Source organism: Carassius auratus, unplaced genomic scaffold (genome assembly GCF_003368295.1).
Source record: "Carassius auratus strain Wakin unplaced genomic scaffold, ASM336829v1 scaf_tig00217591, whole genome shotgun sequence".
Classification (NCBI taxonomy): Eukaryota; Metazoa; Chordata; class Actinopteri; order Cypriniformes; family Cyprinidae; genus Carassius; species Carassius auratus.
The window spans coordinates 48,296-56,928 of NW_020529135.1; the positions used below are offsets into that span (position 1 = coordinate 48,296).

Here is an 8,633-nt window from a genome sequence, read left to right on the forward strand (position 1 = left end):
CGCATGTCCTTGAGTCGACATCTCAGAGTCATGTCTGAGACCTCCTCGATGTTTGTGCGCACACACTACACATCCTTGGGGGTCCGGACACTTACAGTGCGGTGGCGTTGGTATTCTAGTTCCCATTAGCACTTTTGAGCGCAGCATCGAGAGTAGCTTTTGAAAGGGAACGTCTCAGGTTACTTGACTGTAACCTTGTTCCCTGAAAAAGCGGGAACGAGATGCTGTGCCTCAATGCCGCACTGTCGACGTGCCCGGACGTCTCTCAGACAAAGGGGTAACCTGGGGATGTTTCCGTTTCACGTCTATTTATAACCTGCAGATGCACGTAATCAATGACGTTTTCACCGAGGTTATATAAGCCAATTCTTGGCGTGTTTGACACACGTGTTTGACACACGTGCTTCGCAAACCGGTCGAACAAAGAATGTTCTTATTAGCGCTTTTGAGCGCAGCATCTCGTTCCCGCTTTTTCTGGGAACAGGGTTACAGTCAAGTAACCCGAGACGATTTCCTGCACGGGCTCATATGATGCAATTGGAATTTTGTAGAAATCAGAGAGCTCAAAGTCCTGGAATGATTGGCTGATGAGCCATCCCAGGGGACTTGCTCTGGGGATCTTGATGTTGTTGGCAGCACAGTTGTTGAACAGTACGTACACGGCACGAGATGACACTTCCATGAAAGGTATGGCTTCTAGAGTTAGTTCCAGTTTTAAGCAGTTCTGGGAAGGCTCGAAGAAGCCCATATTGTGGTGGAGGTTTTGGCCAGGTCACATGTTGAGGCGGATGCTGACACTCTTGGTATAGGCAGGTATTGTGACCTCCTGTTCATTGGTTATGTCACATACTTCTGGTATGGTTTGCCCAGATTGGAGATTCTTGAGGTTGACTGAAGTGATTATTTGGTGAGAAAAGGGAACCCATATAGCTTCGTTCAAAATGTCCACATAGGCATTGATTCTGACCATAATGTCTGCTCCGATATAGATATCGTGTGGCAGGTCAGGGACGACAAGGAAGTAGTGACTTAAGTGTCTGTCATTCCAGCACATGTCTAAGGCACAAACTGTCTTTGAGGTAATCATGGTTAAGGAGCAAGGATTCAGAGGGAAGTGGTTTTGCTTGATGGCAGTTCAGGCTTATCTTTCTTTAAGGATCTGAAGAGCTTCAGTTTGAAGAGTTTCAGTTCAGCAAGAGTTTTCTGCCCATAGGGCTAGCACAGAGTCAGGTACTGTGATGCCTTGAATGTCTATAGCTGTCATCAGTTGAAAGCCATTTGAGCCTGGTTCTGTGGTTTTGAATGCGCACAGAAGAGAAGTTTGACTCTTGCCATGTGGCACCAAGTTTGAGAGTTGCTTTGGTCTTGGGCCAAAGTTTTCGCTCAGTTGGAACCAGTGTCTGTGACTTGACACTGTGCTTCTGTGGAGCATTGTGAATGAAAGAGATTCAGCAGGTCTTTGCCGATGAGAAGGGGGTATATGTGGTTGAGTGGTTCCATCCTTCTTTGGTTGTTGGATGTTTCTGTGGTATGAGTTGACATGTGTCGGATCAGGTTCTGAATCTGTTGCTAGGCATTCAGGTTCAGTCTCTTGTTTCCTTGACAATGGTGTTATGGCAGCGTTACTTGTCGTGTTTTGAGGGTGGTGAGTGTGAAAGAGGTGGCTATTGCTCTGTTTGATGTGTACCAGGTGGTCGCTGTTCCCTGGCTTTGCCTCTAGTCACGCTGAATCTGACTTGTCTTTCTTTTCCATTTCCCATCCTCTTCATTCCTTTTGAAGAATTCTTTCATGAACATCTGCATAATTTCTTGTGAACTGATACCTGGTGCAGTCTGTTGTTCTTGTGTGGACTCGACCCCTTGGGCTAGTTGTTCCTGGAGGCATGTGTCGCTTTCCTTTAGATGTCCAGTTGGCCTCCCATGAACCTTTTCCTCTTGAGTTTCCATACCAATGTGTCTGGTTCCTTGAATTATCCCAGCGGTTTTTGTGCGGCCATGACTGGTCCCATGATTTCTCCCAGTTGTGTCCAGACGCTTGAGGCATGTCTCGTTGCTTGTGCCAGTGATTGTTTGGCTGTTTGGGCCTGACACTGACATGAGAGTCCCGTTCTTTTCTGAAGAAGGATTGTCTTTGTTCTTTAGGTGGCAGCTTGGTGCTTTCGTGATGCTGGGTGCCTTCTAGGGCTAATCCTTGATATTGAGTATTGAAATCACAAACTGCTGGTGGTTTGGTTCCCTTTTCTGAGCCCATCTTTTGTTTGCCCTCAATTGTTGTGTAGTCATTGTGCGAGGACAGGCCATGATGCCAGGGTGGAGGTTTCTCAGGAAGAGGGTTTTGAAGTTTAAGTCCTCCTCCATGTCAGGTTCATTGTGTGCACCAAAGTACGCTCGTCTAAGTCTGTTGTAAAAGACTTGGGGAGTCTCATGCCAGCCTTGTTTGGTTTCTAGGGTGGCAACCAGTCCTTGGTCTACCTCTGGGTCTGCAAATTCTTTAATTAGGGCTTCTCAGAGAAGGTGGAAGTCTGACTTGGTGTGTGTAGGCTGCCTATCCAAAAAACGTCGCACCTCAGGACTGGATGTTGTTTGAAGCAAATAGAGTCTGTCTCTCTCTGTCACGTTGGATCTCATTTCCAAGTGGAAGTCAATATCTTGCGGGTAGGCCTGGCCACCTTGACTTCCTGCCACATTTGGGGTGAATTTATTGATGTTTCTGGCCAGTTTGTCAAGGTCTTTGAGTTCCAGGCCATGTGCAGACTCATAGTCCGTTCGGAGAGGCCCCCTTCTCTTGTCAGCAGGGTAGCGCTCCTCCATGACAGCTGAATAGGGCTTTGGTGGTGATTCTTCACTTTCTCTTTGATGTGGCAATCCCAGGATAGGGCACGGGGAGGGGTGGGCAGGGGTGAGACCAGAGGACGCCTTGTCCTGGTTGGCTCAGGGTGCAGCTCATAAGCATGCTTGAGTTCCTCTCTGATTGACTCAGATTCTTCTTTTACATAGTTGAGCTGTTGAGTCAGGCCGCTGATCTGATTTTGTGACCTTTCAAGATGGTTTTCAAGGGCCTTTATTCACTATTCTTGTCTCTGAAGTCAGCCTTGGCTTTTTACAGTAGCTGCTCTGCATCCTGTAACTTGTTGGCCAGATCATCTTGGGCAGCCTTAGCTTGTTCTAATTCTCTGTAGGTGGTTGTCAATGTTTCTTGAAGCCTTTCGATTTCCTCTTTGGCGCCTGTCTCCACCTCATAGGACCCTTCCTCTTGGTCCTGTGCTTCCAGTTCCATCGCGTGAGTCAACTCCTCCTGAAGGTGAGCTTCTTGCTCATAACTCAGTTTGAGTGAGGCTATCAGCGTGTGACTCAGGGAGCCAGTGATCTTTGCAATCTCATTGTGGTTGTAGCTGCGGTATGGATTCTGTGTCATGATGTCGTTGTTCTTGCGTATACTGTTTTAGGTTGTCGGCAGCTTTGGTCACAAGGCTGCATGTCACGACACTTAACCAGTACTCTAAGTCTTCCCAGTGGGTGAGGGGATTATCAGTGAGACATATGTTGGCACACGGTACGGAAACCTGGAAAAGAGACTGGCACAGATCTGTGAAAGTGTGTGTGAGCTAAGTATGTGATGGTTAGTTAAGTGATTTGCCAGAACTGTGGGCCTCTGTTGATGTGTACTGCTACTCATAGTCTCTGTGGGATAAAATATTGGACATAGCTTGGAGGATACAGCTAAGAAAACTTCCTGTTTGTTGTTGGCATCTGTACTGCGTTTGAGCTCCATCACTATATTATTTTTATCGACTATTTTTAACTTAAAAAACAATTTTATACACCATCGTTTCCGTTTATACAACGTGTGATTATATCCTCTATTGTATTCTACTAGAGCTGTAGTCAAGTCCAGCTTTGTCGAGTCCAAGTCAAGTCCAAGTCCAGGACTAGTCGAGACCTAGTCAAGACCAAGTCCAAAAGTTTCGAGTCCAAGTCAAGACCGAGTCCAAATGAGAGAAAAAAAGGTCCTCTTCAAGACCACATACTTTACTACTGCTAATGTATGTGATGCGAGAGACAGCATATCTCCTACTCTAAGAAAATTATTTTACATTATTATTTGTAATGATCAAAAAGCATGTGCAAAGTAACAACTCTGTAGGACAGGGGTCTCCAAACTAGATCCTGGAGTGCCAATGTCCTGAAAAGTTTAGCTCCAACTGGCCTTAACACACCTATCTGGAAGATTCTAGTAGTGTCTAGTTAGAGCTTGATTAGCTGGTTCAAGTGTGTATAATTAGTGTTAAAGCTAGCAGGAGCGTTACACAAGATCCAAGGCCCTATGCATAGGCAGTCCTGATGGGCCCCCATGCTCCCCACCCATGAAAATATCCATGTAAAATAAAATATATTTCAGATTCATACTTTTCAAGGGCCCTCTCTTCCTTTGGGGCCTTGCTAATGAGTACTGGTTTTACCCCCAGTCCGACCCTGGGAGCTAAACTATAAAGGACACTGGCCCTCTAGAACAGAGTTTGAAGCTGTAAGGTCAAATAATTTTTATGTACTTTATTTTCATTTTATTTACTTTATAATGCTGCTTTTGCTGACATTATGTCTGTGGTCAAAACGTATATAACTGATGCCTTGGCACAGTGAGTGCACAGACACACGCAAAGCTCGGGATATGACAAATGCGCGCAGTTAAGGATAGAAGGCATACGTTTGGCTCTACTGGGCATGCGCACATAAATACAGAGACATTTTTGTCATACTGTATTTAGTGCTTGCATAGACTACTCGGCACTGGTGGAAACAATCAACTACTCCAGCATGCATTAACCATAATCTTTTAGGAGCTTAGATGGTATAGGGTCTAACATATGTAAGACCAATGAGCGGATGGTATTCAACCATCTGTTCCATATTAACCCTTTCGAGTCGATTAACGCATATGCGTTTTGAGTCATTTTCTCCTGATAACCCCGAAAAGAACTTAAATTACACTCTCAGTTTTAATCGTACAGATAAGAGCAATACATCAATCGAATCTGTAAAGGGTCTAGTTTTTTTTGGATACAGACATAATAACAAAGAACCTTTGTGCACTTATAAATTAAAGATAACAAACAAAGTGCGCTGTCTGCAGTCTTTGTCTCCGCTGATCGTCATGTACAAACACGTCATTAAAATGAACTGTAACTCCGTGAATACTCAACGAAGAGACATGAGAGATATATCTATAGAAAGCCTAAAATGTCTACTTTAAAACTAAACAAGTGCTGCCGAAAACAAATATTCTGAGATAAAGTAATCCATATGAAAACAACGCGATGTCTATTTTTCATATCTCCGCTCATTATATCTAATGTGACCACGCCCCCGCGCTTAACACGCTATTCAGATTCAAACTGAAGCGCGCGGCTTGAATACGCCCACACAGAAGAAAAAGCAGCGAGACTGTTCTTCAAGTTTTTATTTTATTTTACTGTTTGCTTCGCGATGAGAGGAATAAGACATAATTCACCCCAAAAAAGGTATGATGTGGTTGAGGATTTGAGAAATGGATTTCCTCAGAAAAAAGAATGAAGCACTTTATTCAACAGGGATCATAAACATGAGTAAGTCTCTTTTTATTTATTTGTACTAGTTTTCACATAAAGTGTAAACATTTTACTAGTCAGACTTTTTCCAAATACTTTTTCCAAACTATAATTCCTGACTAAATGTATAATCAAGTGAAACATTATGAAGTTTCAATAACAATATACAATACTATACCATTCAAAAGCTTGATGTAAATAATATAAATGTGACAAATAGAGATAACTCTAACAAATGTAAAAACAATGCAGTTCTTTCGATTTATTCCCCCTAAAAAAACCTGAAAAATATTCTCAGCTCTTTTCAACATTAATAATAATAATGATGATGATAATAAATGGGGTTTATTTGGTAGAAAATAAGATTGTTAAAAGGATTTCTGAAGGATTGTGTGACTGGAGTAAGGATGCCAAAAAATTTGTTTGAAAGTAAGCTTTGATTGTCCCTAATAAACTGTTTAACTGCTCCCCCAAGTGGATATTAAATTATGTTGTGGGATAATTAAATATATTCTTAATAAACTACAAATATAAAATTATATACTTTTATTTTGTTCTCACATTCTTTCTTGTAAGTCCTCCCTCAGAGTGGCACAGTTGAATGAGAGGCTCATTATGCAGCTCATTATGCAGGCCTTTGTCTTCTCAGGTGTAAATCACAATGATATTCATGATAGTTGACGCCTACTCGCATATGACTTTTACCAACAAAAAGTGTCTTAGAAAATTTAAATCAATATATTGTTTTCTGTGAATGAGTAAACAAGACGATTTTCACATAATTTAGAAAGAAAAATTCTAGGCTACAAGCTCCAGTTCTCAACTTTTCCGGCAACCAATTTTATGTATGTGTTTTATTGCCTTATTCAAGTGACTTAACATTTTTAGTTTATCACTAACCATGCATAACATTTTTTTTTCTCAAAAATACAATCATGTACATGCATGCATTTCACATATTATTATAGCACAGTTTGTGCTGATTACAGTGCTATTAGACTTTACCCATTTAGATATTTATAAGAAACTGAAAAAAGCACAAATATCAGAGCATGACAAAACTTCTCCAGGCCCCGAAAATACCCTTAGACTCCAGAGGGTTAATGAATCCTGACTCTTTAACACATTCTACACTCAAAGACCAGAACGTGAGTTAAAGAAAAACAAGGACCTTTGTTTTACAACATTTTCCAACATAACTCACCACCCATGATCCTGGCGTGGATGAGAATTATAACGCCTTGGAGACTATCCAGAGATACAATATCGAACTTCAAAGGAAAGACAAACTCCTGCCCTTTTCTCTCATGGCGCGATCACACATTCCACAGTTACATTTAATTTTATTGATTATGAAAAATAGCTCAATTGTCTATACCAATAACTAATTACAGGGCACTGTAACTTACTCATTAATATGTCAATATTCCATTCTTCATATCAATTGCTGTGATATCTCTTACTGTAAATTACTGCAATTCAAACAGTTGTTTGTCCAGCAAACCAGATTGACCTATCAATTTTCAATAAAGTTATCACTCCTTATAATTCAAGGAAAAATATTCTCTGGCCATGAAAACATTATCCTATCCTTATGATAAATTTAGTTTCTAAATTTAAAGCTTGTAGCTAAAGATCAGACCTCTCAGTGACTCGTAATGTGAGTGGGGTGGAGTCCAAGCCAATCATGTTATATATGGGTTTTTAATAATTCAACTAGTAATACAGCGTGAGCGTGGTCTTTTTGTGACGCTTTGTGCGCTGGTCCTTTTGAAAACTACGCGCGTTTGACGCGCGTGCAAGCTGCACTGGATCTTGGAGCATGGAGCCACGTGGTCCTTTGTTCTGTCTTCGCACGGTATTTGAAAGGTTCAACAAACAATGTTCCAGAATTTGTCTTCCTTGTGTGGAGAGGCGAATAGTTGAATAAACAAAAGTTGAAAAGAAAACAAAACAACGAAAACGAAAGCTTCCGAAGGAGCCGTGATAATGGCTTCCCCCTCTCAGTCCCTGTGCTGAGGGGGACGGCGTTATGAGCGCGAGGGGTAGCACAGGAGAGCAGCGTGTCCGAGAACCAAGAACGAGAAGAAGAGAAGAGAGCTTGTCCGGTCGGTTCTTATGGCTTGGGATGGTTCACGCCTCTTTTTGCGTGAACAGCCAATGAACGTCCGCGATCTGAAGCGGGGGAAAAGTTTCTTTGTCTCTGTGGAAACAACCCCCTAGTGATTTAGGGCTTGTCCGATTTCATCAGGGATATTCTAGCAAGTTCGTAATTCCAGATTAAATACATTTTTCATTACTTTGCTCTAGATAAATGGGTCTGTCAAAGCATGACGATTACACAGATACTAAAAACAATATATATATATGATCAAACCATGAAGTTACATTCAAATGCAGAATTACACACATTTAAAGATTTGATTAACACATGAACACACTGCAGATAGTCCCGATTTTTATGGGAAACCTCTAATGTACCACAAAAACAATACTATATCCATTAAGACTACATTTGAGTACATTTTACCATTCTTTTGTAAGGATTAGATTTCCTGTCCTGTGGTCCTGTGTGGTCGTAAAATTTTACAAGCTGCCAAGGAGTGTGGGGGTTGCAGAACATGTCTCTCTTTGAGAAAGTTAAAGTGGGGAGAAACCATTCCAATTTATACGCTAGAAAAATTATAATCCTCGCATAACAAGGATTAACCATGGTACACACAAAACATATTCAAAATACATATGATTAATAAAATGATGAAAGTAAGGAACTTCTACGAAAGGTTTCCTTTGTCTGTGTGTGTGTTAAGGAATTTGGGGGGGGTTTCAGGTCTCCTTTGAGGCTCGCATGGGTACCGTAAAATAATTTAAGTCCAGCCAGGCTGGCGCCAGGCTGAATTTAACCCATGAATCGATGACCTGCATATGTGTTACATATGTATGTGGCATAGTTGAATATATGAATGTTACTGTGTGTTTAATCAAACTTTATATGCATGTAGTTAGGAACAACTCTGTATCTCTGTATACTTGATTTGCAAAATCATA

At 41.5% G+C, this 8,633-nt stretch overlaps 1 pseudogene; it reads right to left on the reverse strand.

The window, feature by feature from the left end:
- Nucleotides 1-1,765: 1,765 nt before the first annotated feature.
- LOC113101277 (uncharacterized) lies at nucleotides 1,766-3,676 on the reverse strand (annotated as a pseudogene).
- Nucleotides 3,677-8,633: the final 4,957 nt, after the last annotated feature.